The sequence below is a fragment of the Sapajus apella genome, unplaced genomic scaffold (genome assembly GCF_009761245.1).
Source record: "Sapajus apella isolate SASKATOON/1434 unplaced genomic scaffold, GSC_monkey_1.0 scaffold76, whole genome shotgun sequence".
NCBI classification, from domain to species: Eukaryota; Metazoa; Chordata; class Mammalia; order Primates; family Cebidae; genus Sapajus; species Sapajus apella.
The window spans coordinates 4,320,796-4,347,271 of NW_022437016.1; positions in this window are offsets into that span (position 1 = coordinate 4,320,796).

Here is a 26,476-nt window from a genome sequence, read left to right on the forward strand (position 1 = left end):
TAAAACAAAAGATTTAACAATTCTGTCATCAACTTCCCAGAAAGAGAGGAGAAAAACGGCATAGCTAAAATGATACTCAAAGATGTGAAGGCTGAAAACTTCTGAAGTCTGCCAAGACATAAACCTAGCCATGAAGACTTGGGTGGGCCTGTAGTCCCAGCTAGCTGGGAGAATTGCTTAGCTCCAGAGGTTTTGAGATTGCAATGTACTATGATTGATTGCCCCTATGAATAACCACTGCACTCCAACCCAAACAATATAGCAATAATCTATTAATTTTTAATTAATAAAAAATGACATAAGTCTTCAGATTCAATAAGCTAAGCAAATTCCAAATAGGATAAACTGAAAGACAAACACACACACACACACACACACCAAAACACATTGTAAATTCTAAAAATAAAAGCCAAATACAAAATCTTGACAGTGGCAAGAAAAAAATAACATCTCATCAATAAGAGAAAAACACTTAAAATGACTGCATATATATTTTCTTTTATCATGGTGACCAAAAGGGAATTCCACAATATTTTTCAAATGTTGAAAATAAAGGGCTGGCAACACAGAATCCTATGCCCAGCCAAAATATGTTTTAGAAATGAAGAGGAAATCAAGACATTCTAAGATCAAGGAAAACCGAAAAGATTTGTTGTTAGCCAATATGCGCTACATGAATTTAATAAAGTTCTCAAAACAGAAAAAAAGTAAGTTTTAAAAATCCTTGGAAAATCAAGAAGAAAGAAAAAATGCTGTACACAAAAATGTGGGGAAATGTAACAGGCATTCCTTTCCTTTTCCTAAATTGTAGTTGATGAATAAAGCAAAGTCATATCATTGTCTGATGTGTTTTTACATGTTGTATAGGAAATGTATAAAAAATTATAAGTGGAGGAGGGTAAAAAGACAGTAAGGGAGCTAAGATTTCTGTACTTCATTCAAGCTGGTAAAATGATGACATCAGTAGACCATATATATGCATATATGATGTAATGCCTAGGGCAAACATTAAAAAGTTTGTAATTTCTAGAGCAAACGTTAAAAAGTTATCCAGACATACACTTAAAAAAAAAACTAATGATAAATCAAGGTGGAATTCAAGAAAAATGTTTAAGTAAGTAATTTATGGGAAGACAGAAAAAAGTATATAGACAAAGAGAGAAAACAAATAGAAAACAATAGAATAGCAGACTTAAATCCTAATATATTAAAATATATTAAATATAAATTGTCTAAATATACCAATTAAATAGACAGAGATTGGAAAATTGGATTAAAAATATAACTGAACTCTAGATTTTCTACAAGAAATTCACTGTAATATAACAATATAATCAGATTAAAAGTAAAATTGTCATAGTACATATATCATGAAATAATTAAAGGAAACCAGGAGGAATATATTAATATCAAATAAAATAGACTTCAAAGCAAGTAAAATTACTGAAAAAGGTATTATATATTGATAAAAGTATCAATCCTCAAAGAAAACATAGCAACCCAAGATATGAATCACCAAACAAAATATGAACTTCAAAATATGTAAATCATATGGAATATGTGAATCAATCATGAATCAACAACAAAAGGTAACAAAAAATATTCCCAACAGTTGTAAACTAAACAGCATGATTTTAAATAATTCATGAAGTAAATAGAAAGTGTTTTTTAACTTTTAATTTAGGTTCAGAGATACATGCGAAGGTTTGCTGTATAGGTAAACTGATGTCATGGGGGTTTGTACAGATAATTTTATTACTCAAGTATTAAGCCTCATACTCAACAGTTTTTTTTCCTCCTCTCCTTCCTCCCAACCTTCACCCTTAAACAGACCTCAGTGTCTGTTTTCTCCTTTTTGTGTTCATGAGTTCTTATCATTTAGCTCCACTTCTAAGTGAGAACATGCAGTATTTGGTTTTCTGTTCCTGTGTTAGTTTGCTAAGGATGATATCCTCCAGCTCCATCCATGTTCCCACAAAAGACATGATCTTGTTCTTTCTTATGGCTACCTAGTATTCCGTGGTATGTATGTACCATGTTTTCTTTATTCAATCTGTCATTGATAGGCATTCAGGTGGATAGGCATTTAGGTTTTTGCTATAGTAAATAAACAATATATTGCTGCAATGAACATTCTCAAGCATGTGTGTTTAATGGCAGAATGATTTATATTCCTCTAGGTACATACCCAATAATGAGATTGCTGGATCAAATGGCTGCTCTGCTGTTAGCTCTTTGAGGAATCACCATACTAATTTCCACAATGATTGAACTAATTTATACTCCCACCAGAAGTGTGTAAGTATTCCCTTTTCTCCCCAACCTTGCCAACATCTGTTATTATTATTATTATTTTACTTTTTTAATAATGGCCATTCTGAATGATATGAAATGGTTCTTATTGTGGGTTTGATTTGCATTTCTGTAATAATCAGCAATATTGATCTTTTTTTATATGCCTGGTGGCTGCATGTGTATCTTCTTTGGAAAAGTGTCTGTTTATGTCCTTTGCCACTTTTTAATGGGATTGTTTGTTTTTCTCATGTAAATTTCCCTAAGTTCCTTATAGATGCTGAATATTAGACCTTTATCAAATATGTAGTTTGAAAATGTTTTTTTTCCCATTTTGTGGGTGGTCTGTTTATCTGTTGATAGTTTTTCTTATACTGTGCAGAAGCTCATTAGTTTAGTTAGATCCCATTTACTCATTTCTATTTTGTTGAGATTGCTTTTATTGCCTTTGTCAAGAAATCTTTGCCCGTTTCTGTGTGATTGTACTGCCTACATTGTTTTCCAGGGTTTTTATAGTTTTGTGTTTCACATTTAAGTCTTTAATCTATTTTGTGTTGATTTTTGTATATGGTGTAAGGAACAGGTCCAATTTCCATCTTCTGTATGTTGCTAGCCAGTTACCCCAGCACCATTTATTAAATAAGGATTATTTTCCCCATTGCTTGTTTTTGTCAGCATTGTTAAAGATAAGATGGTCATAGGTGTGCCGCCTTGTTTCTGGGCTTTCTAACTTGTTCCATTGATCTTTGTGCCTATTTTTGTGCCAGTACCACACTGTTTTGGTTACTGTAGCCCTGAAGTATAGTTTGAAGTCAGATAATGTGATGCCTCCAGGTTTGTTCTTTTTGCTGGAATTGACTTGGCTATTCAGGCTCATAAAGAGGTAGTTTCAACAAAAATGAGAAATACATTGAACTGGATGAAAATGAAAACACAACATATCAAAATGTGTGGGTCACATCTTAAACAATAATTTAAGCTACCACTTCAAGATTCTATAAAAAAGAAGGATGCTAAACCCCAAGCAAGGAGAAAAATAAAGATAAAATCAGGAGTCACTTAAATTAGAAATCTAAAATCAATCAGAAAAAATAAAAAAAAATTACAAGTTACTAATATCAGGAATAAAGCCAAGGATATTGTTAAGATCCAACAAATATCAAATAAAAAAGAAATACTACAAACAATGCTATACATATAAATTTTATAAGTTAGAAAAATGGACCAATTCCAAGAAAAATATAAATGGTACAACTTACCCAACATGAAATGAATAATTATTTGAATATTCCTATAACTGTTTTAGCAAATAAATGTATAACTTAAAAATTTCCTCCAGACACTGATGGTTTTAGCAAAAAAAAAAAAAAAAAATTCTACTCAATTTTTTTTTTTTTTTTTTTTTTTTTTTTTGGAGAAGGAATCTCACTCTCTTGACCAGGCTGGGGTGCAGTGGCACGATCTCGGCTCACTGCAACCTCCGCCTCCCAGGTTCAAGCAATTTTTTTGTCTCAGCCTCCCAAGTAGCTGCGATTACACTTATGTGCCACCACGCCCAGCTAATTTTTGTATTTTTAGTAGAGATAGGGTTTCACCATGTTGACCCGGCTGGTTTGGAACTCCTGACCTCAGGTGATCCACCCAACTTGGCCTCCCAAAATGTTAAAATTACAGGCGTGAGCCACCAAACCTGGCATTAATTTTTTTTAATAACACAAATTCTACACAATTTCTTACAGAAAATAGAAGTAGACCTTTCCAATTCATTTCATGAAGCCAATTTTCCTCATGCAAAAGTCGCTTAAATCCAATATTAAAGACAAAAACAAACAAAATAGTAGGCTAATATTTCTCATGAATACAGACACAAAAATCATTAGCAAAATATTAGCAAATAAAATTAAGCAATATATAAAAATAATTTCATACCATGACAAGTGGAGTTTATTCCAGGGATGCCAAGCTGGTTTACATTTGAAAATCAATCAATACTATTGTTGTATAAAAAGTTTTCTGGCCTTTGTACTTAATTCCTTCATATGCACTTGGAAATTTCTGAGTGACAAAAGTGTCTTTTTTATTCCGGAGCCCTTTGGATTGCTATAATCACTGGAGTTTATTCCAGGGATGTAAGGTTGGTTTAAAATTTTAAAAATCTATCGATATTATTGTTGTATAATAGTAATATTTGGTCTTTGTACTTAATTCCTTAATGCACTTGGGATTTTCTGAGAAATAGAAGTGGCTTTTTCACTCCTGAGACCTTTGGATTACTATGCTATCTATCACTATCATTTTGCTAATGAGGTGAATCATGGTGGGTCCCTAGGTAGCCTCAGGGTGGGAACTGGTCACCAGGCTGACCCCCTGCATGATTAGAGTGCTGGAACTTTGAGCCAGTCTGACCTCTGAGGAAGAGGTGGAGGCTTGAGGTAAAGCCCAATCACACTGCTAATGGTTTAATCAATCATGCCTCCATCATGAAACTCCAATAAAATCTCTGGCCTCTGCAGTTCAGAGGAGTTTCCCAGTTGGTAAATACATCAATGTGCTTTGGAGGATGATGTGATGTGATTTTATAGGGAGAAGGGACTGAAGATATGCATTTAGCACTCTTCCAAATCTAACCCTATATGCTTTTTAACTTAGCTTTTCCTGAGTTATACCCTTTATAATAAAATTTGAGTCATAACTATAGTGCTTTCCTGAGTTCCATGAGTCATTCTACTAAATTATAAACCAGACGGGGTCATGGTAACCCTGAAATTTGTAGTCAGTTCATCAGAAGTGTAGATGACCTGGGGACTTACTGAACTTCTTGCTGGCATTTAAAGTGAGGGAAATCTTCTTGTATAATTTGCCCTTCATTTTGTGGGGTCTGCACTAACTCCAGGTGTGAGTGTCAGAACTGAATTGTACTATATCTGCCAGTGTTAGAACAGATAGGGTTAAAACAGAGCAGTTGGTCTTAGAGTAGTGATCCACTATTTATCAAGGTAAAGAAAGAAATGCATAATTATATCCACTGCATAAAAAACCTTTACACAATTTAATACCCATTCATGATAAAATCTCTCAGAAAGTTGAAACAGAGAAGAACATTCTCAACTTGGTAAGGAGTATCTATTAAAAAATAATAACAACAGCTAACAATTTACTTAGTGATGAAAGACCGAATACCATCACCCTAAGATTTGTAATTAGGCAAGGATATCCAATATTACCACTCTTAAGAAACATAGTGCTGGAAGTTCTAGCAAGTATAGTAAAGTAAGAAAATGAAATAAAAGGCATACAAATCAGAAAAGAATAAATAAAAACAATTGTATTTACAGAGGATACACATAAAAAATGCCAACGAGCCTAAAAAATAAAACAAAAAAAAACTAAAACTAGTGAGTGTGTTGAGCGAGATCACACCATACAAAGTAACCTTGAAAAACAATTGTATTTTCTTATATTAACAATAAATATATGGACACCAAAGTTAATAACACAACACCATTTACAATAACTTAAAGAACAAAGTAAGTGTAAATCTAAATAACGTTTATAGGACTTCTTTGCTGAAAATTATCCGGCACTGAATAAAGAAATCAAAGAGCTAAATAAGTGGAGAGACATCTGGTGCACGTGAATTGGAAGACTCAACCTAATAAAGATTTCAGTTATCTCAAATTGATGCACAGTTTTAACCCAATTCTTATCAAAATCCCTGCCAGATAGTTTTGTAGATATGGACAGTTATTTTAAAGTTCTGATAAAGAAGAAAAAAAGTGAAAGTTATCAGTCAACCTGATCTTAAGGCTTATTATAATAAGCAACATTAATTAAGATGGCACAGGGATGGACTCATAGATCAATAGAATAGAATAGACAACCTAAAACTAGATGTACGTACATGTATGACTTTTGGCAATGTTGTTGTTTTAGGACATGAAGTCTATGGTAATTTACTATAGTAGAAATAGAAACTAATACAGTTGTCCTCACCAGTTTTTAAGGAATGTAAACACATCATGAGGCAAAAATTTGAGAACTGCTCTCTGGTGATCTTGGGCAAATATTTGTTTGCCCACTCATACTAATCCTTGTTTCTATGTTTCTATAATGCCATATCAGTCTTCCCAAATTATTGACTGTTTTGAGCATCAAACAAAATCATTCGCTTAAAGTAAGTAGAAAATTGCCTAGCATATTCATGCTAATACTTGACGGCTATTACTGTATTATTCGCAGAACTATCGTTGGCTCGATCAATGTCACAAAAAAAAAGAGAAAGGTAAAGAAAAGTAATAAAAATGAATAAACATGGCCAGGCGTGGTGGTGCATGCCTGTAATCTCAGCACTTTGGGAGGTTGAGGCAGGTGGATCATGTGAGGTCAGGAGTTTGCAACAAGCCTGACTAACATGGTGAAACCCCATCTCTATTAACTACAAAAAAATTTAGCCAGGCATGGTGGCTCGTAGCTGTAACCCGAGCTACTTGGGAGGTTGAGACAGGAGAATGCTTATACCTGGAGGTGGGGGTTGCAGTGAACTGAGATCACACCATTGCACTCCAGCCTGGGCAAAAAGATCAAAACTAAAACAAACAAAAAAAACGAATAAACACAATAAATAAAAGTTTTAAAAGTATATTTTTCTTTAATGAGCCAGATTTGACCGCAGTAAAAATATAGTCTGATGGGTTTTCCTTCTCCTGAATCACCTTTTATTGTTCTGGAAATATTCATCTGTTGAGGCAATTTCTTCCCGTGGTTTTATAAAGCACTGTTCTTCTTAAAACAACAGCACATGCGCGTACACACACACACACACACACACACACACACACACCACACAGACACATTAGCTCTTACTCATTTTAAATACAATGGATGTAGAAGTTACATTTCTAATTTTATTTCATTTCTGTATATCTTGGCAAATGGCTTGTGTAAGAAAGGCCTGGCATTTTCAAAAATTATCTCAGCACTTAAGAGCACATTTTTCCGAGCTCGGTCTTCTATACATATGTCTTAGGAAAGAAGAATATAAAAATATCTTTTTTTCTCAGCACAATTGGATAGATCCATCTGCAGTGGTACAGTGCCTATTGAGATCATGTCCTTTCTTAAGGAAACCGGAACCCGCAATCCTAAAAACAAACAAACAAAAATTGAATTAACATTTTCAGCCTTCGACTATATGTTTCATCATGAAACCAAGTTCACGAGGGGTTGCTATTCCTTTATTCACTTGTCCAACCATCAATATATATTAAGTAGGTATTATAAGTAAGATCTTCCTAGTCCCTGAGGGTATGTAGTCTGCTTCCTTGGAGATTACAGTCTAATATTCACTGTAGTCTAATGCTTCTTTATGCAACAGAAATGTAGTCAAATATTTAATATAGCACCTTATACTACGTAGGTCCTAAGATGGAATGTGGTTGATTGTCAACAATGAAAAGATAAGTGAATGAACACCTGCCATTCAGGCCTTTGTTCTGAGGTTCTTCTTTATAACTTGTTCTAATCAAGCCCTCTCCTCTCTCTAGGTTGCCCTCTATTACATCAACCTTTTTTTTTCCCTTTGATATCCTTTATTGCAGTCTGAAATTATTTTGTCCATTTATTCCTCTCCTTCTTTATTGGCTATCACTCCTAATTGACTATAAATTCCAGGAAAGTCAGATGACCGTTATCTCTGTAGCTTAGTGCCCAGAAATATGTCTAGTCAGTTCTTAGTATGTGTTTGAATGAATGGGTAAAGGAATCAATTAGCCAAATTAACTCTTGTCATTCTGAAACTTTGTGGTACAATAGGATAGCCATGCATGTTATTAATTACTTGAAAGGTGGCTAATTCAAATTGATATATACTATAAGTATAAAATACTTAGATTTCAATGACCTAGTCCCCAAATAAAAAGAATACAAATTTTACAAATATTTGTTATTGAGTCTATATTACAATGATAATATTTTGAATATATTGAGCTAAAATATACTATTAAATGTTTTAAAGGTTAATTTCACATGTTTCTTCTGGCTTTCTTAAATGCAGCTACAAGAAAATTTAATACCTAGTATATAATTCACCTTTGTGACTCACATTATGTTTCTATTGGACAGTGCTAGTCTAGCATAATAGCCATGGAAAACAAAGTCCAAGAAAGCCGCAGATATAAATGGGTGATTAATACTAGGGCTCAAGCAGAAGCAAATAATACTTGGGAAAAAATCAGATTTTGCCTGCCGGCAGCTTCGGGAGTAAATATTCAAAATTAAAAGAAGTAAAGCCGGCATTTACCTTCAGACACCTCCAGAGAGGTGTCTAATAGAAACTAGATGCCACACCCACCACTGAAAATGAAAGAAGACATGGCCTAGGGTTAAGGTGGCCACATTACACACCAGAACCCTTCAGAAACCACTTCCCTCCCCTTGACGTATGACCGAATGCTATCAGGATGGTGGACAGTGATTAGTGACAGCTTTATGAGCACAGCAGCGCGTAGGGAAACAGACAACGAGCTCCCCAGCCGCTCAGGAGGGACTTTTAAAGGCCAGTAAGTCAACTCTGTGATATTTTCTATTTTACTCTAACAGTCCTGGCTTCAGATGGGCCAACTCAGAGAGTCATCTTCGTATACATGTATGAACCTTGCTAGAATTACAATGGAAGGCCAAGATAACAGGCCAGCTCTGCTTTGTTTTCCTTATGGGTCCTGACGAGTGCACAGGTGGTATTAGCTGGTCTTCCATGGTTTTCCTAATGGGGAGGAGATGCTTTTTGTCTGAATCTCCTGACCTCTATTTTTTTTTTCCTGTGAAGATCTTGTTTCAGATACATAAATGTAAAGGAAGCTAAGGATACAAGAGTTTGTATGGCTTGGAGACTGTTCTCAACAACCACTTAGACATTCAGTAGCATAAAATTTCCCACTGGAGAAACTGTTGACGATGAGAATATTCTATTCCTATTCTAAGTCTGGGTTGGGCTGAGGAATCTGTCTTTAAATCTGAGTAATTCTGATGCTGATGATCTATATGGTTGACAATGACCCTACATATTTGCCTCAGAGCACAGATGTGGAAATATAGATATTTTTAAGGGAAAGAACTTGTCCAAGTTTCCACTAAATCCTGACTTCTAGGGATGTAGCCATGGTTTTAATGGCTTCCTGATCTAATCCATAACAAAACTTTCAGAAAATTGTTAAGCAAAAGCATTTGGAATGGAGCGGGATGGTATCATATGATTTTCAACGCATTCCTTGCCTTACCTGTCAACCCTTCTCTTTCCCCAAGCTTGGTTGTTTTGCCAAAAGAGAAGTTCTTTGTGTAACCTTAAATTCCTCAAAGCATATGAAATGGGACATTAACTGGCACTGCCCAGAGACTGAATTCAAGGGTAAAATCAGATTTTAAAACTATAAGGTTGTAAAGCTAAACAAGAATTTTGTTTCTTTAGATTTACTCTGTGTTTGTTTAGGCCAGGTCTCATTAGGGCCATTACTATATTAATGTCACTTATTTTATTTAAGCATAGAAATCTCACAGAACTCTAGATGGGGAAACAGTAGCAATGCTGGTATGTTACATTTTACAATATTTTTATATCAGTTGGTTCTGATAATTACAACCTGGTGAAGAAATTACTGTTATTATGACCCTCTCCCCCATTTAATGGATGAGGAAACTAAGGACCAGAAAGTAAGTAAATTACCCAGAAGCACAGCATTAGAAACAATAAAGCCCTTTCTCAAGCCCATGTCCTCAGCCATCGAAACTGGACCTCTTTTCCACTATTCTGTGAGTTGAGTGAATGGGAAATTAACTAAAGAGCCTAATTCAGGGAAGGCACACTTTTGCATCTTGTGCCTTTCCTCAATTTTCTTTGCAGTTTCTTTTTCTAGGCTCAACTTGAAGCTTGCAAAGAAAAGCATGGCAGCTTTAACACCTCAGATGGAGAATCTGTTAATAAATTGGTTTGCCACCTGCCTGCTCTTTTTTTTTTTTTTGAGACACAATTTTGCTCTTGTCACCCAGGTTGGAGTGCAGTGGCACGATCTTGGCTCACTGCAACCTCTGCCTCCCAGTTTCAAGAGATTCTCATTCCTCAGCCTCCAGAATAGCTGGGATTACAGTCCCATGTCACCATGCCCAGCTCATTTTTGTATTTTCAGTGGATACAGGGTTTCACCATGTTGGCCAGGCTAGTCTCGAACTTCTGATCTCAGGTGATCCACCTGCCTTGGCCTTCCAAAGTTCTGGGATTACAAGTGTGAGCCACTGTGCCCGGCTGCCACCTGCCTGCTCTTAAACTTTAATCACTGACTGTGGATCCTGTGTTCTCTCTATTGCTGATTAATATTTAACTTAAAAACAAACAAACAAGAATGCGGCATATGCATGGGTGACTTTAATGCTCACATGCTGGTGATCACTGTGGCCAGGGTAAAATCAGGAATGAAGAAGAGGCTCTTCTCAATGACCAGTGTGAACCCCAGGCCTCTCCATAACTATGAGGCTGGCAGGCTCCTTTGTTTCCAGATCTTGTCCTATTAGAGCCAGTTATGACCACAGGTAAAATCAGTAGAAGCTTATCAATTAATAGCACCCAGAATCAAGCATAAGTTACTGCAAGTAGGTTGACAAACATTGGCTACGTTGTGATAGTATGTGATGATCAAAGATCTCCTCCCTTAGTTTCTAGTCATGGTGGCCTCCATATTTCTGGAAGCCAGGCCACATGGTAGAGTTCCTAGTAGGCTGTTTTTTCTGTCTTAGACTGGTGGACCTAACTGCTCCATAACTTGGTAGTCTCTCCGGTGGCATCCTTGAATATGTGTGTACATATGTATGCCTATGTGTGTGTGTTGTGTATCCTCATAAGGTGCATTGACAGAGTGTAAAGGCATTTGCTACGTCCTTAGCATGGCATTGGAAACTTGTGTTCTCGCTCTGTAATCATGCAGACACAAATGACAAACATAATCACTAATTACTCAAGACCACATCATCCTGGCATCTGCCATTGAAGAAGCCCTTGTGGAAGAAAAGGGCAGGACTTGAACTTGTCAAGTGTTACCCAGGAGTATTGCCAAACCTGCTCCCCAATTTTGTCATCTATTTTCACAACAGTGTAAAATAATCAGTGCCTAAAAGTATATAGTAGTAATTAATGGTGCCAGAATAGAATACATACTGTGATGAAGAGCTCACTACCTCCATTATTAAAAATAGTGGAGATTTCCCTTCCACTATTTCTCTCCATAGAAATGTTTCCCTCCCACAGCTATTCCTAAGTGGCTCTTCAGGCCTTCAAAGAGCCAAACCTTTCCTTCTCTCTAAGGTATGTTTTATCTTTCCTCAGGCCTCTGCAATAAAAAAAATAAATAAGAGTTTAGAAGGCTAATGAATAACCCCGCCTTTTTCTCTACAATATTCAGAACTTATTGGTAATAAGATTCAAAAAGCCCACCAAGGAAGATCAAACATTTCAGGTACACTAACAACAAAAGCTTTTGGGATGGCAAAACAGGTGAATGGTCATTCAGGGCTTCCTTTACTTCACCCTATAATTAAACTTACCTGCCCATCATAGACAGCACTGCATCAATGTGCCCCCAGCACCCAACCTCGATTTGATCAGAGACTGCCTCTATAAGGTTATCAATAGAAGAAGGAGATGTGCACGTCCTATGGACAGGTTACCTAGGCTCACCTAGATCCTTTTCTCAAACTCAGCAAGTGATTGCTCATCCTCTGAAACAGAGAGGGAACAAAAGCAGAGAGAAATAGAAAGTAAATTGGCAGTAAAATAGGAATTTCCTTCACTTAACAAATACTTGATCTGTGGAGAAAACATCATCCCTGTTCTCCTCCTAACAGTTGATATTCCTAGTTTGGCTCTCCTCATTATCACATAGTCCTGGTTGATCTTCCCTGGAGTTCATGTGCAGTTTAAATTTCCCTTTTACTTATAAGCCTAAGAATAGATAAAACTATGACCATGTCTGAGCAAAGAAGAGTGCAGTTGAGGAAACTGAGGTCCAGGGTGGTCAAATGGCTCCCTCAAGATCACACAGCTGGACATCAAACCCATATCCCCTGCCCACCTGAAGTACTTGGCCACAGCACTCATCACTGCCATGCTGACTCCCCAGGTAAGGAGTGTTAGCAGGGCAAGCTGTTTTTGCATTATCATCTGTCAAATGAAATAATGATTCTGAAATCCTGGCACCCTGAGCCAGATCAAAACTGGCAGCCCCAGGAGAAGAAGGCATTTTTCTTGGCACAGTCCATCAATCCATCCTGCCACCTACACCCCGTCTTGCATGGAGAGACTTGTAATGTGTCTCTATTGTCCTAGCAAGTGAACAGGTGTTGAAAGCAAACAGAGAACAGCCCATCAGAAAAGCAAAATGGAAGATTCTGGTTTTATTTTCATTTTTTAAGGATACTTTTAATCAAAGGGGAGGGAAAAATAGAATCAAGGGGTCAAGATGAGACAAAATGGATAAGGGGGAAAAAAGATTTTGTGATGGTATAGCTGATAATGAGAAAAAAAGGGAAGGGAGAGGTAGCCAGCTTTCACTGACACAAACCCATGCCTTGTACATCCTTGGTGGGTGACATCCACAGGAATCTTGTACAACTGGCCTGGTTTTGCAGCCAATTGGAAGTGTAGCACTAAATGTAATATATTTTAAATGTATTGCAGTTGAATTATTTAATTTGAAATTTAGCTGGTGCCACAGGCTCTAGAGCAGGAGTGAGAAGAATGAACAAAATTATTTCATTGGAAAATGGTTTAATTTTTAATTATGAGATGGGGCACTTTGAGAGAATGAGACGATTGGCCCATGAGAGCTTTGTCTCCTGGGTTCACATGGAGTCTTGATAGGCACTTACTAGTGTTTAATTTATTTGTCCTGGTGACTGACCATTGACTCTAAGAGCAGAGATCAGAGGCATAGTCACATAGTCACCATAACTATGACAACAACAATGACAATTCTAACTTGTGTTTGTGTAGAGGAAATTTCCACTGATTTTCTTTGTTGTTGTAGATACCATAAGCAACCTCGTCTAACCCACAGCCTGCAGGCTGCATATGGCCCAAGATGGTTTGAATGTGGCCCATAACAAATTCATAAACTTTCTTAAAACATTATGAGATTTTTTGCAATCTTCTTAGCTCATCAGCTGCCATTAGTGTGAGTATATTTTATGTGTGGCCCAAGATAATTCTTCTTCTTCCAATGTAGCCCAGGGAAGCCAAAAGGTTGGGCACCCCTGCAAGGTAACCTGGAATTTGTTTTGTCTTTTTGCATGACAGGAGGATAGGATGCAAAGGCCTCAGGTAGAGTAGAAAAAAGACTTGGACTGGGAATTAAGAACATAAGATACTAATTTTATTGTTGCTCCGTAACTATAATTGTATCACTTTGAGGGAGTCACTTTACCTCCTTAGGCTTCAAATTCCTTAATATATAAAAACGTCTTTGGGTCTGGTGAGTTTTGTGATCACTTTTACTTTTAAAATGTGCCTTTCTGGATTTGATCCTAAATCAGATTGTCCCATTAACTAAATTATTCTCTGTAAACAAGGTTCTTTGTGAAGAGCCTCCCATAAACATTTGATTCTACTAAATATTATTCTATTACTGTATTATTCAATAATGCTTTATTGAGCAGTATCACATGGTGGTCCATTAAAGTTACTCAGAGACAGACAGGCATAGATTTGAATTCAAGCTATGTTAATTCCTAGTCTGCTAGCACTGCGCAGGTTAATTGATTTCTCTGAGCCATGTCTTTCTAAAATGGGGAAAATGCTATTATTTACTTCAAGGTTTGTTGTGAAAATTAAATGAAGTGATCCATGTAAAGTGCTTGAAAGTGCTGTTATAACATGGGAACTCAATAAATATTAGTTCCCATTGTCACCACCATCATCATCTTCATCACCACCACCATCACGATATGCTAGACTCTCTTATAGACATTAGGGCTATGGAGCTGAATAGTTCCTACTATCAAAGAGATATTAATATTTTAAGAAAAAGAGGTAAACACAAACTCTAAGTATTGTCATATACATTTGAACAAAGAACTCTGAGACTGTAGAAAAAGAAAAAAACTGAGGCTCATGGAGATGACATGATTTGCCTAAGACCATTCAATACATTATCCGTAGTGCTAGTACCAGAAGCCTAGTGTTCTCTCCTGTGTCATCAAAAACTGTCTTTACAAAAAGGCATTTCAAGAAACTAAACAAAATTAATATCATGAGTCTAACCTCTGCAAACCATACAGTTTCTTATATTTCCCAACACTTTGAGGACTACATTATAGAGATTACTGTTTTCTATTCACAACTCAACCTGGAATTGATAACAAATGATGTTAAAAAAAAAAAGGTACATCTACATACATATGTGTATTCCCATGTGAAAGTACAAGTGCAGATGTACAAAAATATGTGCATCTATAAACACATGTAGTTACATATCGAGATATACATTAAGTCCCTATGTGCACACATTAGTATATGCCTGAGCACATGGGCATACACATGCGCACGGGTACATCCATATGTGGCCATGTGTATATTTATACACAGGCATGCATGTGTCCAAACATACATCACACTGATACATATGCACAGAGGGTATTTTGACAACACTGTGAACAGTTCCAGCAGCAAATACTGTAGAGGTTCTTATAATTTAATTCAACAATTGTCACTAAACTTAAGTTCTGGTTCAGCAGGAGGTGGGATCTCCAGTTGCACTAGGGCCTTATCTGTTAATCTTCTTAAATTAATGAAAACAGTGCTTTAAAACATCAATGTCCTATATTATCTGTACAATTTAAAAACTACCATGTGAATTCAATTCCAAGTGAATCAAAGAATGCTAAATCAAGAATGGAATTTAACAATGCTTCTCAAACTTCAGTATTATAACAACCCCAGGAGCATATTTATTTTGTCAATCATTAGTCTACAGCCCAAGAGACTCTGACTTTGTCTCAGGTGGGGCCCAGGAATCTGCATTTAACAAGCCTCAGCAGTGATTTAGATGCTGGTGGTTTATGAAATATCTTTTAAGAAGCAATAATTTAAAGATGGTCAAAACCTCACTTTGCAAAAGAGTTAATAAAGGTATGAATTGGTGAAGTGACATTCCAAAATTATGTTATTGTTAATAGCATAATAGGATTTGGAACACAGGTCTTGTCCCCGTATCTCAACAAGATGAGATAAGAAGCTATTTTATTATATCTGTGTCTCATCTTCTAAGAAAACTTTAAGCTTCTCAGGATAGTTGCCCTCTCTCTCTCTCCCTCCCTCCCTCCTTCATATTAGAATACACATGATAAACCAAAAGAAGAGAAGGAACAGTAGAGAAAAATATGAGAAAAAACATTTATTGATGAAAAGTGGTGACCAAATTGGGAAGAGCATGAATATTTATTAAGTTCCTATTATGTGATTGGCACTATGTTTGAACTTCGTGTCAGTTGGGGCTGTGATTGGCTGCAAATTACAAAAAAACCTAACTAGAGTGGCTAAAACTAGTAGTAATTTATTTTTTTCTTGTCAAGTAAGGGTTCAGTGAAGAACTGTTTTAACAGCTCGAGAATATTGAGACTGATGTCTATACATTAATAGTTTATTTTGCCACTTTTAAAATGTTTGTTTGCTCATGATCGCAAGACAGTTGTTGCAGCTCCAGTCATTGCATTTGAATTCAAGGTAAAAAGGCTGAGGAGACATAATACCAGCTTCATTTGCCCCTTTCATTGAAAAACAAAAACCTTTCTGAAAAATTTCAGAAGGCTTCAGCTTATATATCACTGGTGGAATATGGAGCTGAGAATTTGCTCTCAGAAATAGATTGCGTCAGCAAAGATGAAGAGGGGATGGCTTTGGCACGTTTTGCATCTTCACACTTATAAAGGAGAAAAGAAAGAATGATCCATGTGATATGAGGATGAAACAGTAGGCATTTCTCTGCCAGTACTTTATGGATAACGTTGGAAGAATTGTCTTTTCATGGAGCAGGCATTATTTAAGTGTTCCTTACATACTAAGATCTGAACTAGGTGCCATAAAGGAGAAATAGACATGGTTTCAGTCCTTGTTCCACAGTTAAGGATCCTACCATTAAAGCACCACTGCAATTCAATATAATATGCTCTACAACGGAGACAAACCAAGTGTTCTAGTTTTGCATGTCATTTCCATGTCCCTTAAAGTGTTTTTTGTTATTATTTTTGTTGTTCTCTGTATGGCTTAGTATCAAGAAGTACAACCCACAAAGTCCAGTATAATAAAAAATGGGACCACCTAACTCGACTCATCTTATGCTCTTCTTGCTCCTTCTTATAATGGACCAAGCTTCCTCCTGCTCAGGACTCTGGCACATGACATTTCCTCTGTCTAGAATATACTTTACCCAACTCCTCAACCTACATCATCTGTCAATCCCTCTTTATCATTTAGATCCCAGCTCACATGTAATATCCAGTCCTCTAGACTAGACTATATCCTTGTTGTCATCCTTATAACACTCTTAATGTCTACTACATCTTGCTATAATATTAATATGTGCTATATTTCTTTTATATATGCCTCTCCCTGTATCCTTCAAACTCCAAAAGGGAAGGGAATATGTGTTCTTGAATAACAACTTTATCTCCAATACTTAGCATGTAGTAGGTACTCATCATTAATCATCAATAAAATAGACTAATACATGAATGGGTAGAATGAAGCTACAGCTTCTGCTTAGCGGTGCCAGCCTTCACAAAGGAAATTACATTTAAACTTGTCCTCTCTGATCCTCAGTTTTCAACATGTTTTAAGTGAGAAGGACAAAGTGATTGCTAAGGACCTGCTCAGCCTTATTTTTCATTGAGATTCACTCTTGCGTCCTGACTCCATCTCTGTCTTTCTGTGTGAATTTGAGCAACTTGCTTAATCTCCCTCAGCCTCAGTCTCCTCTGAGAAACAAGCAGAGATGATCTCTGAGGTCCCTTTCAAGCCTGAAGCATCAGTACATTTCTGAAACTCCAGAAGGAACATGAAAACTGCAGGGTGAGAGCTGGAGGGATTCTGCTGAGTTGTGGGTTTTGCAGGTGTTTCCCAGCAGGTTCCCAAGGAGCCGTTCTCGAAGGAACTCAGCGTGTTACCTGGACTAATTTATAAAGGAAATGAAAAGGAAATGGACTCGTTATAATGAACACCATTAATTCACCACTCCAGACTTCACTGTGTAAACAGCAAGTATCAAGCGATTCAATTGTCATTTGTCGACTGAATTCTGCTATTTTGCCTGTCGGAAATGACCAGCCGACACAACAGCGTGCAGATGATGGCAAGACTACTAATTAGCATATATATTGTTTGTCCTGGTATAAATTTATGGCAAACAGCAATATTTTACACTCCAGTAAAGTTAATAAATGAAGCTTTGGGCTATAAAAATTTCATGTTCCTTTGTGCAAAGGTCAATTATAAATAGTTAAGCACATATTCATTCAAAAGCTTGAGGTCTCACAGCCAGGAGAATGAAATATATTCTGGTAAATTTACACTCTGGCTGGACTTGCCTTTCATTTTATAGCCTTGGTGACATCCCTCTTTGCTCGTCAGCACAGCCTGCATTCCCAAAGAACTCCCCTGGCCAGAGAGACTAAATGAAATGAGTACGTAAACATTCCTAGCCCTGTGGTTTGACACTCAGAATGTGTTTAATAATGCCAGTTTAATCTGAAGGGGAAAGCCCACGTGACAGAAGAGGTAATTGGGATTCACAGCAACACCTAAAGGTCTTTGCCCATAGGGAGAAGACTAGACAAGAAACAGAAGATGTGTTTTCTTATCCCAGTTCTGCCATGAACTAAGAGAACAGGGGGCAAGATCAGTCTCCTCTCTAGGCCTTTGTTTCCCATTTGACAAAAATGAAGAGAGTGAATTTCATGAGTGTTCCAGTTATCTATTGGCTGCATAACAAAACTCCAAAGACATAGACAGGTTTAAATTGTTTTTAAAAATGCGATCATTTTATTCCATCTTCTGATTTTGTGGGTCAGGAAGTTGGGCGGGGTTCAGTGGGAGATTCTCTGTTCCATGTGATGTCAACAAAGCTCACTTAATTAGTTTCTTTTTGAGACACAGTCTCCTTCTGTTGCCCAGGCTAGAGTCAGCTCACAGCAACTTTTGCCTCCTGAGTTCAAGCGATTCTCCTGCCTCAGCCTTCTGAGTAGCTGGGATTATAAGTGCCCACCACCACACCTGGCTGATTTTTGAATTTTTAATAGACATGGGGTTTCACCATGTTGGCCAGGCTGATCTGAAACTCCTGACCTCAGGTGATCTTCCCACCTCAGCCTCCCAAAGTGCTGGGATTACAGGTGTGGCTTGATTGTATTCAGCTGGTGGATTGACTGGTGGAGAATCTAGGGAACCCTCTCTCACATATCTAGTGCCCTGGGGAGATGGTGAGAAGGCTGGGTTTTCTGCTGAGACTGTGCACCGGAATGTCTATGAATGGTCTGTTTAGCATGACATTGCTGGGATAACCAGACTTCTTCTATGGCAGCTCAGGGCTCTAGTATGAAAGGCAGATGCTGCCAGTTTCTTAAGGGCCGAGTCAAGAAACTGGCACAGCACCATTTCCACCACATTGTATTACACAAAGCAATCACAGAGGCTTCCTGGATACAGATAGAGGGAACATGTATCCTATCTCTCGATCAGAGAAGAATCAAGGTTTTGCAGCCATCTTTAATGTGCCGTACCAGTGCTTTCTGATTGGGCTCCAAATTAAGAGATGCTGCATGGAAAAGGATTTGGTGGTCAGTAAGTTTGGGAAATAGTCAAAAAGTTGAGCAATTATGGTGTGTGTGCGCTGCAACACTTCTTGATATCTTTCACTTATTCCTTCATTCTCTTAATACTTATTGATTGTTTACTTTATACCAGAACCTGTCAGGCTACAAAAATGTAGGCTGGATGCGGTGGCTCAGGCCTGTAATCCCAGCACTTTGAGAGGCCGAGGCGGATGGATCACCTGAGGTCAGGCGTTCAAGACCAGCCTGGCTAACCTGGTGAAACCCTGTCTCTACTAAAAAAAAAATACAAAAATTAGCTGGTGTGGTGGTGGGCACTTGTAATCCCAGCTACTTGGGAGGCTGAGGAAGGAGAATCATTTAACCTGGGTGGGGGGCAGAGGTTGCAGTAAGCCAAGATTGCACCATTGCACTCCAGCCTGGGTGACAGAGTAAGACTCTTTCTAAAAAAAAAAAAAAAAGCAGCAGTGAACAAAATGGCACATTCCACTGTGTGTATGTGTGGGGGAATTAGACAAAATAAAATAAATCCATAGTGTTAGGTCCTGTTATGTGTGAAAACAGTGATAGAGAATGCCAAGACTTAGTCTTTCAGATGGGGCAATCAGATGGAAGGAGGAAGAGATATATCAGCAGGTAGCTACACAGTGAGAACAGAAACCATACAGAAGGTCGATGCAGTAGCAAGAGCAAGGTTCACAGCTCCCTAGAGTGGGAGCATTGTTGGTCACATGGCTGGGATGGAATGAATGAGACCATGATTGGGGAAAGATCAGAGAAGCAAGGTGGGGTATTTGGAGCAATGACAGACTTCAGAGTTTATTGGAAGTGTGACAGAAAGCCACAGGAGGCTTCTGGAGTGGAGGAGAGTGTATTATTACTTTTAAAAGATTCCTTCCTCACTGTGGGAGGCCAAGGCAAGTGGATCACCTGAGGTCAGGAATTTAAGACCAGCCTGGTCAATATGGTGAAATCCCGTGTCTACTAAAAAAATGCGAAAATTAGCTGGGGGTTGTGTGCACCTGTAATTCCATCTACTCAAGAGACTGAGGCAGGGAGAATTGCTTGAATCCAGGAGACAGAGGTTGCAGTGAGCTGAGATTGTGACATTGCACTCCATCCTGGGCAAGAGAGTGAGACCCTATCTCAAAAAAAAAAAAAAAAAAAGATTCCTTCCTACTCTGTGGAGATAAACAGTAAAGGATAAATATATGGGAATCAGTTAGGAAGCCACTGCAATATTCCAAGTGGGAGGTAATAATGATGGCATGACCAGTGGTTAAGGTAAAAGTGGAGAGGTCTAGATCTGGATTATATTATGGAGGTAGAGACAGTAGGATTTGTTGATGGAAAGTGAAATGTGAGTGAAAAGTGAAAAATGCTTCCAAGGTTTTGGGCCTACACGGCTGTAGAACTATGGGAATATAGGCTTTAAATAATTTGTTCTGTGTTATGACTGTTAAATGAACACTTGAAGACTTATACTGAGGACCAGAGTGCCAAGGATGACATTTTGAGATATGTTAGATTATACTTGTAGAAGAAAGATTGCACCAGATGGAGTTACACAGGGAGAGAAGCCTTTATTCAAGACTATTGCAATAGAGGTTAAGACTTGCAACAGAGGAGATGAAACTTCACTGAAACAAAAGGCGAAGTATTCTTAAAAGCAAAGGTGAGCTAGTGGAAAGGTACTGGAGGATGTTAGCAGGAAGATTGGCCATCTGTGCTTGCTAATTGATGCTTAGAAAGTTAGGCTCCTACCTACCCTCAGACATTGGGAGATAGAGGCATTATCTCCTTTGATGATATTTTGAAGAATGACTTCCAGGTCCTTAAAAAAGACCTTTCTAGATTGCAAATCTTGCAAGAGGCTAGGAGAAGATTTACATCACAAATGAATAGAGAAAGAATAACAATTGAAAGTTTCCTAAAGTAAATGCTATGAGAAAACAGAAGTCAGGGACTTATAATCAGAAGAAACTTGCGTGAACTTGAGTTGTGCTAAGGGGAATATTATGGTCTTCTTGGTTTTACTCTATCATCTGATGCTTTCAGGTTTGGAAACTTAGACACATTACATGGAATCCTAGCAATCTAAGTCCTAAAACTATTTTGTCAAGACCTTCTGTCTCTGTGACTTTGGACAATTATCTGAAATTATCTTTGTCTTCACTTTCTAATTCTTCTACCTCAGAGCCTTTGCATTCTCTCTTCCTCCTTCCTGGAAGGATCTTCTCCTGCATATATGTATGGCTATATCCCTTTAGTCTTGTGTTCTCAGTGAGAGTATCTCCTTTCAGTCTTTGTTCTCAGTGAGGCCTACTCTGACCACTATTTTAAAGTGACCATTGGCCCTTTGTTACTTTCTGTCTCCCTAGTTCCTAATGTAATATATCTTTTTTTTTAATGTCTTCTATTTGTAATCTGTTGCCTCCTGATGGAATGGAAGCTTTATTGGCAAAGTCGTTGATCACAGAATTACTTGTTATACTAAGAAATTGAAAAATAAACCTAGAAATACAAAATTAAGAGAATACTTAAGAAAGTTGATACCTCTAATCAGAGGAATAATATGCAGCCATTTAAGTTACGTTTATGAAGATAGTGTAATAAGGAGAGCTAGTACATGGAAAAGATAAGTTAAAAGAAACAGAATTACCAATAAGTATTATTATATCGTTATAAAAGCCAAAAATAAAAAAACACTATTCTGCATTTAACAAATATGTGATGATACTCAAAGTAGTTACCTTTAGGTGCCATTATTATGTATATGATGTTTTCTTCCTTTTCTTATTTCAGGATTTTTTTCAATTTTTAAACAATGATTAGGTTTGATTTTAGAGTGGAAAAGTAAAACCATTTTAAAAAAACAAATAAAATAAAAGACTCTGAGACTACCAACATTATAAACATCTTTGTTTCCAATTTGTGACACATACATAGAGCCCAAACTGCTTTGGCCTCCATAATGGGGCATGCCTTGACGTGTTTTGAATATCAAGAACAGAAAAAGCTGGAGCCTGTCTTTTGAAAAAATTGCATGACGTTTTTAAGGGAGTGGATAAATAGAAGCCTGGAAGGAGGAAACTAGAAGAAGACAAACCACAGAGAGTGGTTTGAAGGCAGCAGCACCTCCATAGGGTGCTTTGGAGACTCTTCAGGCTGCAGAGAACAGCAAGGTAGATAGGCGTGGAGTAAGAATTATCAATATTAGCCCAGTAACTAGGCAACTAAAAGATCTGTAAAGAAAGCACAGCATCATGTGAAATGCAGCAATGTGTTTTAAGGAGACACGGTGAGGATTAAGAGCCCTGTGATTCATGGAAACAGCAATTTGTCATAGGCACTATCTGCCACGTGAAGGTGACAAAAAGTATAGAGACAGTGCAGAAGTGTGACAATGAACTGAGTGATAAGCACAGATGGGAGAATCACCAGAATGACTTCACTTTAATTATTTTGAGCTTGGCTTCCTCTACACAAAGTCTGAAGGCATTGTTCTGCCATTTTTTGTTTGTTTCACTTGTGTTTATTAAATGCTGAAATGCTGAAATCTATTTCTCTCAAACTTTTTTTTTTTTTTTTTTTTTACCAAGAGGAAGGCTTGCTTTTATTGAACACTTACTAACTGTTAGCCATTATCTATGGTGGTATCTGTTAAACCTCTCAATGACCAATAGTGCATGCATTATTATTCTTATTTCAGAGACAGGTACACTAAGACTTAGAAGAAGTGTTGCAATTTCATTACAAGATTACGTATTGGTAACTGTCAAATCCTTGTGTAGAATCCATGCCTGTCTAGTTTTACTTACTTACCTACTTTACGAATCAAATTATACATACAACAAATTTTTCCTCTTGAGCTGGGTTCAGAGAGTCTTCAAAACCTGTTTCTCAGAGTTTGAGGAATTACAAGTGATTGCCAAAGAGGCACAGCCTTCAGTTTTTTGTCTGTTGCTTTTCCGGGAGGTATACTGACATGACAAGTTCAAATGCTCCTTGACTTTCAATTTTCTAGCAAAATGGAAAACACAATTACGGGATTCAGCAAAATATTGTTGTTGGTTCAAAAATAGTTAAGGATAATATTAAGTTGCTCTTTTACCAAGTGGGGTGCAGTGACTGTTCAGAGCTACAACAGAAGGAAAAGCAGGGACTATTTAGAAAGAGGGTGTGTGAAGAGCGTGGGGGAGAAGAGTGGGTGCATTTTCAGGGGAAATATTTAATAAGCTGAGTTCTTAAGAGAAAGGTCTGCAGGCCAACTCTTCTATGGAGCAGGCTCTCTTAGTAAGAGTTTAATGCAAAAGTTGACTGAAGCTAACTCCTTCTATTATAATGACTTTGCAGTTGATTTCCCCAGGATTCATTTTGCTGCTTGATATTAGAGGAGTTGGCTGCAGTAAGAAAATTCAGAAAGTGAAAAGACCAGTTTGGTAGACATACAGCTTGTTAACAGGGACTAAAAGAAGTCTCTACCAGGAAAAGTACAAAAAGGGGTAAGAATTTACTGTGTACCTGCTATGCTCCAGGCACTGGATAAGGATATTCTCTACCTGGACAGAGAAAGAATGAAGTATTCATATCAATGACAAATTATCTATTTACCGAGTGTCAACTGTGTAAAAGTGCAGTTTCCCTTGATTATCAGAGCAGCCTGCATAAGCATTTAGCAGATAAGGAACTATAAGCACAAAGGTATTAATAAATAGCCTAATAACACGCATAGCAAGTAAATAGGAGTGATGCTGTTAATATTTAGAAACTTCACATTTGACCACAATAGTACACTGTTTCTGACAGCTGAGAAAACTGAAGCTTAGCTATTTTTTCTATTTGAGAAACAACCTCATGCAACACTAAATGTTTAGGGGGTGAGAAACCTCACTTCCAAACCTGGCTCTGTTCTGGGAATGCAGACAATTTACTCTGCCTCTGTGAGGCTCAATTTCTTCGCCAATGTTACTGAAACCACAGTAGTCATCAGAATCACTCCCAGGTCTTGTTAAGATCCAGATTGCTGGGTTCCACCTTCAGAGTTTCTGATTCAGTATGTCTGGGGTGGGCACAAAGATTTATACTTCTAACAAGTTCCCAGGTGATGATGGTGTTGCAGATCGGGGATCCCACTCAGGCAGACTGTACTGTACTGTTCTCTGAACTGAAAGCCTGTTTTTTTCCCTGGCCCAAAAGAGACTGCTTCCTTAAGTAGACAGAGAATTAGCTTTGGTAACCAGGCCTAATCTTTCCTTCTTTGCTTCCTATCTGTGTGATCTTAGGCAAGCTGCTTTATCCTTCTGAGTCTCAATATCGTCATGTGTAAAATGGAGCTGTTGCTTTCTTTGTTATCATCTTGTTGGTAAGGATTATGTGAAGCGATTTATGGAAAGCATCTAGACTGTTGGCTGGACAAAATGTTCAACTGATGTTGATTCTCAACATTGAGTAGTTATCAAGATTGAACAATATATTGTTGTGTATATATATGTTATATGTACAACATATATAACTTTTTATCTCTTTTATTCAGTAAATATGCCACGATTGTAACATTTCCTTTGCAGTATTTTCGTTTCCTAAGTCTCTGCCATCCTTATACAGATATGCTGTATGGCATCTGTAGAATATACAGATTAGAACAAAGTGCTACTCATATGACATGTCATTATTGTTGGAGAAATATTACATGTATAGTTTTAGTTCAAAAGTCATCATTCATGGAAGTCTCTTAAAGAGAAGATTTTGGATATTTTTGGAATGCGGGCCTCTGTAAACTTCATGGATCAGAAATCATCAGAAAAGAAACCCAAAGAGATAAAGGTTCAAGTTGAAGAATGATAAACTCTTTGATGGTGTCAAAGGCTGTATCTCTCATAGTGAGAAATTCTTTATCTCTGCCTATCAAAAAGACATTGCTAGTGAATCTACGTTAACAACAGTTAATCAAACTAGTTAGAAATGCCAATGCATTTGTTTCTTTTATTATTTTAAATAAAAACAAGTCCAGTAATACATCCCAACTGCACCTCAATCCAAGGAGAAATTCCTGAATTCTGTTTTCCCTCCCTCTCATCTTTATCCAGGTTGAAAATCAATGCATCTTGTTCACCTTGAATCTTGAGCTGCATACTTTTAGCAGCAGAAAAGTCTGTATTGCCAGCATCACTGGAGAAAAGGCAGATAACCCCACAACGTCCTCCAGCCAAGGAGGAGAACAGAGGGCTCAGAGGGGCAGAGGGCCTGCAGCTTAGATGATTCACCAGCCTTGATTCTTGCTGCTTGCAGGCTGATGACTATGGCCCAAGGACCATGACCCATGAGTCAGAATTTTCTGACAGAGTCCCTGATCTTAAGCTACCATTTTCTTTAATAACTGATAAGCATGGGAAAGAGTCTTAAAGTAATAAAAAGAGCTCCTACATATTACTATTATTAGTCCTAAGAAGTCTATATTAAGGAATGGAAGTGATGTAAAAATTATAATATTTAGCACTCATCTGTGCTTATTTCAAGCCACTCACTGTTCTGAGTGCTTTACCTTTGTTGACTCATTTTAATTTTATAACATTCCATAGATGAGAAAAAAAAATGATTATCAGCAGCGGCAACAACAAAATGGAACTGAGAAGTTAATGAACTTGCTGAAGTTCCTCTAGCTGGCAAGTAGTGGAAACAGGATTCAAACTCCCACAGTCTGGCTCCAGAGCACCCAGTCTTCATGCTTTTATAGTTAAACATAAAGCTACATCCTTTTACAGTTTTCCAAGGAATGTCTTTCACTTGCATACGTCATGTGAACCTCACCATATCCTTGCACAGAAGCAAATAAATTGATTTTATTATCTTCATTTAAATAATTAAAGTTCAGATTCAATAAACATTGGTTGAGTAGCTATGCCAAACCTTGTGCTATGTGCTGTGTGATTGATTAAAACACAGTTTCAAGAGATGAAAAATAAAGATAGCTTCTGTGATATCACACAGCTTGCTTAACACAGAGACTCTGAGCTCACAGCAGGTAGAAACCTGTGCTAAATGAATCTGAAGTCTTCCTGGAAGTGGTGAGACTTCATCTGAGCTTCAAAGGATGAAACAAACCACACTGAAGAGTGAAGCCTGTTAAGATGCAGGAAGCTGAAGTTCTCACTTTGTTTCTCATGAAGATTTTCAGGGTGGAACACAACCTGTGTCTTATTTATATTCCCAGGGTTATTGGAAAGGTCAAATGTTAAATATTGGAGTTCCAGGCGAACTATAACATGTTGTTCCAATTTCTTTCCCTCTCAGAAAACTCTTTCTCTGATGCAGCCAGTTGACA